Consider the following 9,620-nt stretch of genomic DNA (forward strand, 5'->3'; position numbering starts at 1 on the left):
ATCCCCGTTATTTGCAAGAGGAAGCGACGCAGGTACAGAGGACAATGAGCCGGATGCCTTGTCAGGACCCGGAGAGGGTGACTGGGAAAGCTGCCGTTACCGTCAATACTACTCGCCAACGTGCAATCACTGGACAATAAATTAGACAAGGTACGATCACGAATATCCTACCAACGGGACATCAAAAACTGTAATATCCTATGTTTCACGAAATCGTGGCTGAATGACAACATTGATATTCAGCTAGCGGGATACACGCTGCACTGGCAGGATAGAACAGCACACTCCGTAAGACGAGGGGGGGCAGTCTGTGCATATTTGTAAACAACAGCTGGTGCATGAAATCTAAGGAAGTCTCTAGATTTTGCTCACCTGAAGTAGAGTATATTGTGATAAATTGCAGGCCACACTACTTGCCTAGAGAGTTTTCAGCTATACTTTTCGTGGCTGTTTATTTACCACCACAGACAGATGCTGGCACTAAGACCGCATTCAGTCAGCTGTTTAAGGAAATAAGCAAACAGGAAACCACTCACCCAGATGCGGCGCTCCTAGTGGCCGGAGATTTTAATGCAGGGAAACTTAAACCAGTTCTACCAAATTTCTATCAACATGTTAAATGTGTAACCAGGGAGGAAAGACTTCTAGATCACCTGTACTCCACACACAGAGACGCGTACAAAGCTCTTCCTCGCCCTCCATTTGGTAAATCCGACCACAACTCTATTTCCTGATTCCTGCTTACAAGAAAAAATTAAAGCAGGAAGCACCAGGAACTCGGTCTATAAAAAAGTGGTCAGATGAAGCAGATGCAAAGCTACAGGACTGGTTTGCTTTCACAGACTGGAACATGTTCCGGGATTCCTCCAATGGCATTGAGGAGTAGAGCACATCAGTCACTGGCTTTATCAATAAGTGCATCGAGGACGTCGTCCCCACAGTGACTGTACGTACATACCCCAACCAGAAGCCATGGATTACAGGCAACATTCGCACTGAGCTAAAGGGTAGAGCTGCCGCTTTCAAGGTGCGGGACTCTAACCTGGAAGCTTACAAGAAATCCTGCTATGCCCTGCGATGAACCATCAAACAGGCAAAGCGTCAATACAGGGCTAAGATTTAATCATACTACACCGGCTCCGACGCTCGTCTTATGTGGCAGGGCTTGCAAACTATTACAGACTACAAAGGGAAGCACAGCCGCAAGCTGGCCAGTGACACGAGCCTACCAGACGAGCTAAATCACTTCTATGCTCACTTCGAGGCAAGCAACACTGAGGCATGCATGAGAGCATCAGCTGTTCCGGATGACTGTGTGATCACGCCCTCCGTAGCCAACGTGAGTAAGACCTTTAAACAGGTCAACATACACAAGGCTGCGGGGCCAGACTGATTACCAGGACGTGTGCTCCGGGCATGTGCTGACTAACTGGCAGGTGTCTTCACTGACATTTTCAACATGTCCCTGATTGAGTCGGTAATACCAACATGTTTCAAGCAGACCACCATAGTCCCTGTGCCCAAGAACACTAAGGCAACCTGCCTAAATTACTACAGACCCGTAGCACTCACGTCCGTAGCCATGAAGTAGTTTGAAAGGCTGGTCATGGCTCACAACACCATTATCCCAGAAACCCTAGACCCACTCCAATTTGTATACCGCCCAAACAGATCCACAGATGATGCAATCTCTATTGCACTCCACACTGCCCTTTCCCACCTGGACAAAAGGAACACTTATGTGAGAATGCTATTCATTGACTACAGCTCAGCATTCAACACCATAGTACCCTCAAAGCTCATCACTAAGTTAAGGATCCTGGGACAAAACACCTCCCTCTGCAACTGCATCCTGGACTTCCTGACGGGCCGCCCCCCAGGTGGTGAGGGTAGGTAGCAACATCTGTCACGCTGATCCTCAACACTGGAGCCCATCAGGGGTGCGTGCTCAGTTCCCTCCTGTACTCCCTGTTCACCCACGACTGCATGGCCAGGCACGACTCCAACACCATCATTAAGTTTGCAGACGACACAACAGTGGTAGGCCTGATCCCCAACAACGACGAGACAGCCTATAGGGAGGAGGTCAGAGACCTGGCCGGGTGGTGCCAGAATAACAACCTCTCCCTCAACGTAACCAAGACTAAAGAGATAATTGTGGACTACAGGAAAAGGAGGACCGAGCACGCCCCCATTCTCATCGACGGGGCTGTAGTGGAGCAGGTTGAGAGCTTCAAGTTCCTTGGTGTCCACATCACCAACAAACTAGTATGGTCCAAACACACCAAGACAGTCGTGAAGACGGCACAACAAAGCCTATTCCCCCTCAGGAAATTAAAGATTTGGCATGGGTTCCACAACTCAAAAGATTCTACAGCTGCAACATCGTGAGCATCCTGACTGGTTGCATCACTGCCTGGTACGGCAATTGCTCGGCCTCTGACCGCAAGGCACTACAGAGGGTAGTGCGTACGGCCCAGTACATCAATGGGGCTAAGCTGTCTGCCATCCAGGACCTATATACCAGGCGGTGTCAGAGGAAGGCCCTAAAAATTGTCAAAGTCCCCAGCCACCCCAGTCATAGACTGTTCTCTCTACTACCGCATGGCAAGCGGTACCGGAGTTCCAAGTCTAGGACAAAAAGGCTTCTCAACAGTTTTTACCCCAAGCCATAAGACTCCTGAACAGGTAATCAAATGGCTACCCGGACTATTTGCATTGTGTGCCACCCCAACCCCTCTTTTTACGCTGCTGCTACTCTCTGTTTTTATTTTATTTTTTTATTTATTTTTTTGTCTTTTTTTTTGTGGGGGTTGGATCAGCTTAATCTTGCGGAAAGAATGTTGCTTCCAATGTAATTGTCTGCATCATTTCCAATCCCCCATATTTTTTTGGGTAAATATATATATCCATACACGCATGCATACATATACACATATATACATACACATACCTATATAGACATACATACTTTTTAAAAGAATATACCTTTATTATTATTCCCCGCACCCTACCACCGATCCCCCAATTGGAGTAAACTAATAAACACTTCTGCTTTTACCTTCAATTTATACATCTTATACCCATCTTACAGACACAGTCCACTTTACAATAGTTCTCTCTTATTTGTTCTTAGTCCTTCCTCTATTTCTGTTGTCCATCCAATTTTATTTCCACTTGTAACTGTGCTATTTCACAAAAGCTCCGCACCTATACACATTTCACAGATCCCGTATGCCCTACATTGTTTATCTTGTTATTAGTCCCACCCTTCAGTTCCACTCAACCCCTCCCATCTATCTTCCAACATCATCCATTTCGGATTTTTATTTGCCATATATTTTTCAACTGTGCTGTGATGCTTCACAAAAGACTTGAACCTTCCTATTCTCATAGCTTCTATAGATTGTAAATTAAAAAAAATTGCTAAAATAATTATTATATTATTGATTGATTGACTATGGCTTTTCAAATCCCCCAGTATTGCTATCTGTAGCGTTAGTTTTAGGCAAATGTTGCAATTCTTCAGCCATTCCTGGACCTGTGACCAAAAACGAGCTACATATGGACAATACCAAAATAAATGATCTAATGACTCTGCCTCCTCACAACAGAATCTGCAGAGCTGGGAAGATTGTATACCCCATATATATAACATTCTATTAGTTGCAAGAATTTTGTACAGTAATTTAAATTGAAAAATTCGAAGTTTTGAATCCGGCGTTGTTTTGCGTATCAATTCATAAACCATGTGCCATGGAATGGGTACATCGAAAATCTCTTCCCAACTATTTTGCAATTTATATGGCACAGCTGTCAGTTTTTTGGTCCTTAAATGAAATTGGTATATATTTTTATTTATCACACTTTTCTTTAACCATTTATGTTCTTTAATACAGGGCCGACATACAAGTTCCTTACTTTTTTCCCCTTCTACTTGCCTCTTCCATTTTTGTGGTAATGCTGCAATTAATTGGTTGTAATTTTGGGTAGAGCAGACATTTCCATATGTCTGTGTTAGCTGCATGTGTGACATAACTCCACCAGTCCTATTTATGACATCATTCACAAAAATTATACCTTTTTTAAACATTTCTTCAATAAATACAGTTTTTTTATCAATTACTATATTTGAATTTAACCACAATATTTGTTGTACTATTTGTTCCGTCCTTTCAGGTGGATTAAACTGAAATTGCAACCAACTTTCTAAGGCTTGTTTAAAAAATAAGGATATTTTGGAGATTATTTCCTTTTCAAACAACCGAAAGTGAGCAGGTGTAATCTGAATAAAGGGGAAAAGGCCCTTCTTGAATATAGGATGAGACATTCGTACCAATTTACTAGAGAACCAGTTTGGATTTAAGTATAACTTTTGTATGACTGATGCCTTTAGTGAGAGGTCTAATGCTTTAATATTTAATAATTTCTGCCCTCTGAATTCATATTCGTTATATAAATAGGCCCTTTTAATTTTATCTGGCTTGCCGTTCCAAATAAAATGGAATATTTTTTGTTCATATAATTTAAAAAGCAGGTCACTAGGTGTAGGCAAAACCATAAGCAAATAGGTAAACTGTGATATGACTAAAGAGTTAATCAGGGTGATTTTTCCACAAATAGACAGGTATTTTCCTTTCCATGGTAGAAAGATCTTATCTATTATTGCTAACTTTCTATAAAAATTTATTGGAGTGAGATCATTTCTTTCTTTTGGGATTTTTATACCGAGTATGTCCACATCTCCGTCAGACCATTTAATTGGTAAACTACATGGCAATATAAAATGTGTATTTTTTAGTGATCCAATACGTAATATGGTACATTTATCATAATTTGGTTTTAATCCAGAGAGGATAGCAAAGGTATCTAGATCCTCTATGAGGCCCTGGAGGGACTCTAGTTGTGGTTTTAAAAGAAAACATGAATCATCAGCATACAATGACACCTTAGTTTTTAAGCCACGGATTTCTAATCCCTTAATATTAATGTTTGATCTAATTTTAACAGCTAACATTTCGATGGCAATAATAAATAGATATGCCGATAGTGGACAACCTTGTTTTACTCCTCTAGATAGTTTAAAACTTTCTGAGATGTAGCCATTATTTACTATTTTACACCTAGGGTTACTATACATCATTTTAACCCATTTTATAAGAGATTCCCCAAAATTGAAATATTCTAGGCATTTATATATAAACTCCAGTCGTACTTTATCAAAAGCCTTTTCAAAATCAGCTATGAAAACCAGGCCTGGTGTCCAGGCCTGGTGTCCTGCTACTCTCTGTTTTTTATATATGCATAGTAACTTTAACTATACATTCATGTACATACTACCTCAATTGGGCCGACCAACCAGTGTTCCCGCACATTGGCTAACCGGGCTATCTGCATTGTGTCCCGCCACCCGCCAACCCCTCTTTTACACTACTGCTACTCTCTGTTCATCAGATATGCATAGTCACTTTAAGCATATCTACATGTACATTCTACCTCAATCAGCTACTTTTATAACCTTGCTACTGTATATAGCCTGTCTTTTTACTGTTGTTTTATTTCTTTACTTACCTATTGTTCACCTAATACCTTTTTTGCAACTATTGGTTAGAGCCTGTAAGTAAGCATTTCACTGTAAGGTCTACACCTGTTGTATTCGGTGCACGTGACAAATAAACTTTGATTTGAGCTTTAAGTGCAGCCAGATAGATACTATTATGGGAAATAAACTGATCCTACATCCTGCTCTGTGGGGTTTAAGGCTGGTTATCTGTAAATCACTTTGTGACAACTTCTGATGTAAAAAGGGCATTAAAAAATACATATGAATGATTGATTGATCCGTCTGAATTATGTAACTTACAGTATAACCACTGAGCGAACGCCAGTTTTGCATGTTAGCTCCTAATTGTGATGGTTGGGACCGTGGGTATATAAACTGATCCTAGGCCTTTGATTGACAGAGCTTAATTATTAACTCGATCGGACCATGGTTGCATCCAAAATGGCACCCCATTCCCTTTGTAGGGCACTACTTTTGGGCCCATAGGGCACTACTTTTGGGCCCATAGGGCACTACTTTCAACCAGAGCCCATAGGACCCATAGAGCTCTGAACAAAGGTCAAGGGACCATAGAGCTCTGAACAAAGGTCAAGGGACCATAGGACTCTGAACAAAGGTCAAGGGACCATAGGACTCTGAACAAAGGTCAAGGGACCATAGGACTCTGAACAAAGGTCAAGGGACCATAGGACTCTGAACAAAGGTCAAGGGACCATAGAGCTCTGAACAAAGGTCAAGGGACCATAGGACTCTAAACAAAGGTCAAGGGACCATAGGACTCTGAACAAAGGTCAAGGGACCATAGGACTCTGAACAAAGGTCAAGGGACCATAGGACTCTGAACAAAGGTCAAGGGACCATAGGACTCTGAACAAAGGTCAAGGGACCATAGAGCTCTGAACAAAGGTCAAGGGACCATAGGACTCTAAACAAAGGTCAAGGGACCATAGGACTCTGAACAAAGGTCAAGGGACCATAGGACTCTGAACAAAGGTCAAGGGACCATAGGACTCTAAACAAGGGTCAAGGGACCATAGGACTCTGAACAAAGGTCAAGGGACCATAGGACTCTGAACAAAGGTCAAGGGACCATAGGACTCTAAACAAAGGTCAAGGGACCATAGGACTCTGAACAAAGGTCAAGGGACCATAGGACTCTAAACAAAGGTCAAGGGACCATAGGACTCTGAACAAAGGTCAAGGGACCATAGGACTCTAAACAAAGGTCAAGGGACCATAGGACTCTGAACAAAGGTCAAGGGACCATAGGACTCTGAACAAAGGTCAAGGGACCATAGGACTCTGAACAAAGGTCAAGGGACCATAGGACTCTGAACAAAGGTCAAGGGACCATAGGACTCTGAACAAAGGTCAAGGGACCATAGGACTCTGAACAAAGGTCAAGGGACCATAGGACTCTGAACAAAGGTCAAGGGACCATAGGACTCTGAACAAGGGTCAAGGGACCATAGGACTCTAAACAAGGGTCAAGGGACCATAGGACTCTGAACAAAGGTCAAGGGACCATAGGACTCTGAACAAAGGTCAAGGGACCATAGAGCTCTGAACAAAGGTCAAGGGACCATAGGACTCTGAACAAGGGTCAAGGGCCCATTCTGTCCTACCAAGCAAAAAGGCAGTAACTGCTCATAGCGTGGAACTGAGAAAAATGGCTTTTATTTACCTTGCTTTCACAGTAACGTTATACAGTTACTGCTAACATGACCCCCATTTTCTCCCAAACACAATACAATAGAGGCAGGATACTTGTCCACATGATTAAGCATGTATTTAATGTTGCAAAAATGACATGAACTAATTTTCAATCAAATGAGCAGTTACTGACTTTTTGCTTGGTAGAGCAGCATAGGGCTCTGAACAAAGGTCAAGGACCAATAGGGATCTGGTTAAAAGTAGTGTGGTACATAGGGAACAGGGTGGTGTTTGGGAAGTAGCCCAGGTTTGAATGTAATTACAGTATCCATCTCATTTTACTCCTGTTCGGCCATCTTGGATTAAACTGAATTAAACTCAGGTGTGATGGTGATTAATGATAGAAAAGCTGAGATTCTCCTCAGAGGAAGAGATGTGTTAGGTTGGGTTGGTGGGACAGAGGGGTTTCTTCATTCATCAGGGTTCCCAACATGACGCTTTGTCAATTAGATTGTTAGGTTGATCAGTTTTCGATTTGATAAAAACATTTTCCCTAAGTGTCTCATTCCTGTTATCTGTCAATCCAGCAGCAACATCACATAATCAGACAGGTATACTAACCGGACCACAAATAATCAGACAGGTATACTAGCCAGACCACAAATAATCAGACAGGTATACTAGCCAGACCACAAATAATCAGACAGGTATACTAGCCGGACAACAAATAATCAGACAGGTATACTAGCCGGACCACAAATAATCAGACAGGTATACTAGCCGGACCACAAATAATCAGACAGGTATACTAGCCGGACAACAAATAATCAGACAGGTATACTAGCCGGACCACAAATAATCAGACAGGTATACTAGCCGGACAACAAATAATCAGACAGGTATACTAGCCGGACCACAAATAATCAGACAGGTATACTATCCGGACCACAAATAATCAGACAGGTATACTAGCCGGACCACAAATAATCAGACAGGTATACTAGCCAGACCACAAATAATCAGACAGGTATACTAGCCAGACCACAAATAATCAGACAGGTATACTAGCCAGACCACAAATAATCAGACAGGTATACTAGCCGGACCACAAATAATCAGGAGATGGGCCGACAAATTGTTTGACACACCTGTGTTACAGAATTACAGCTGCACACTCACTAGACTCTACCCACACACACATACTACACTGACACTCCAACACACACACACACACACACACACACACACACACACACACACACACACACACACACACACACACACACACACACACACACACACACACACACACACACACACACACACACACACACACACACACTACATAAACTCCCACACACACACACTTCACATACGCTGCTGCTACTCTGTTTATTATCTATCCTGATTGCCTAGTCACTTTTACCACTACCTACATGTACATATTACCTCAACCAGCTCAACTACCTCGTACCCCTGCACATTGACTCAGTACTGGAACCCCTGCACATTGACTCAGTACTGGTACCCCTGCACATTGACTCAGTACTGGTACCCCTGCACATTGACTCAGTACTGGTACCCCTGCACATTGACTCAGTACTGGTACCCCTGCACATTGACTCAGTACTGGTACCCCTGCACATTGACTCAGTACTGGTACCCCTGCACATTGACTCAGTACTCGTACCCCTGCACATTGACTCAGTACTGGTACCCCTGCACATTGACTCAGTACTGGTACCCCTGCACATTGACTCAGTACTGGTACCCCTGCACATTGACTCAGTACTGGTACCCCTGCACATTGACTTAGTACTGGTACCCCTGCACATTGACTCAGTACTGGTACCCCTGCACATTGACTCAGTACTGGTACCTCTGCACATTGACTCAGTACTGGTACCCCTGCACATTGACTCAGTACTGGTACCCCTGCACATTGACTCAGTACTGGTACCCCTGCACATTGACTCAGTACTGGTACCCCTGCACATTGACTCAGTACTGGTACCCCTGCACATTGACTCAGTACTCGTACCCCTGCACATTGACTCAGTACTGGTACCCCTGCACATTGACTCAGTACTGGTACCCCTGCACATTGACTCAGTACTGGTACCCCTGCACATTGACTCAGTACTGGTACCCCTGCACATTGACTCAGTACTCGTACCCCTGCACATTGACTCAGTACTGGTACCCCTGCACATTGACTCAGTACTGGTACCCCTGCACATTGACTCAGTACTGGTACCCCTGCACATTGACTCAGTACTGGTACCCCTGCACATTGACTCAGTACTGGTACCCCTGCACATTGACTCAGTACTGGTACCCCTGCACATTGACTCAGTACTGGTACCCCTGCACATTGACTCAGTACTGGTACCCCTGCACATTG

The sequence above is a fragment of the Salvelinus alpinus genome, chromosome 2 (genome assembly GCF_045679555.1).
Source record: "Salvelinus alpinus chromosome 2, SLU_Salpinus.1, whole genome shotgun sequence".
Taxonomy (NCBI): domain Eukaryota; kingdom Metazoa; phylum Chordata; class Actinopteri; order Salmoniformes; family Salmonidae; genus Salvelinus; species Salvelinus alpinus.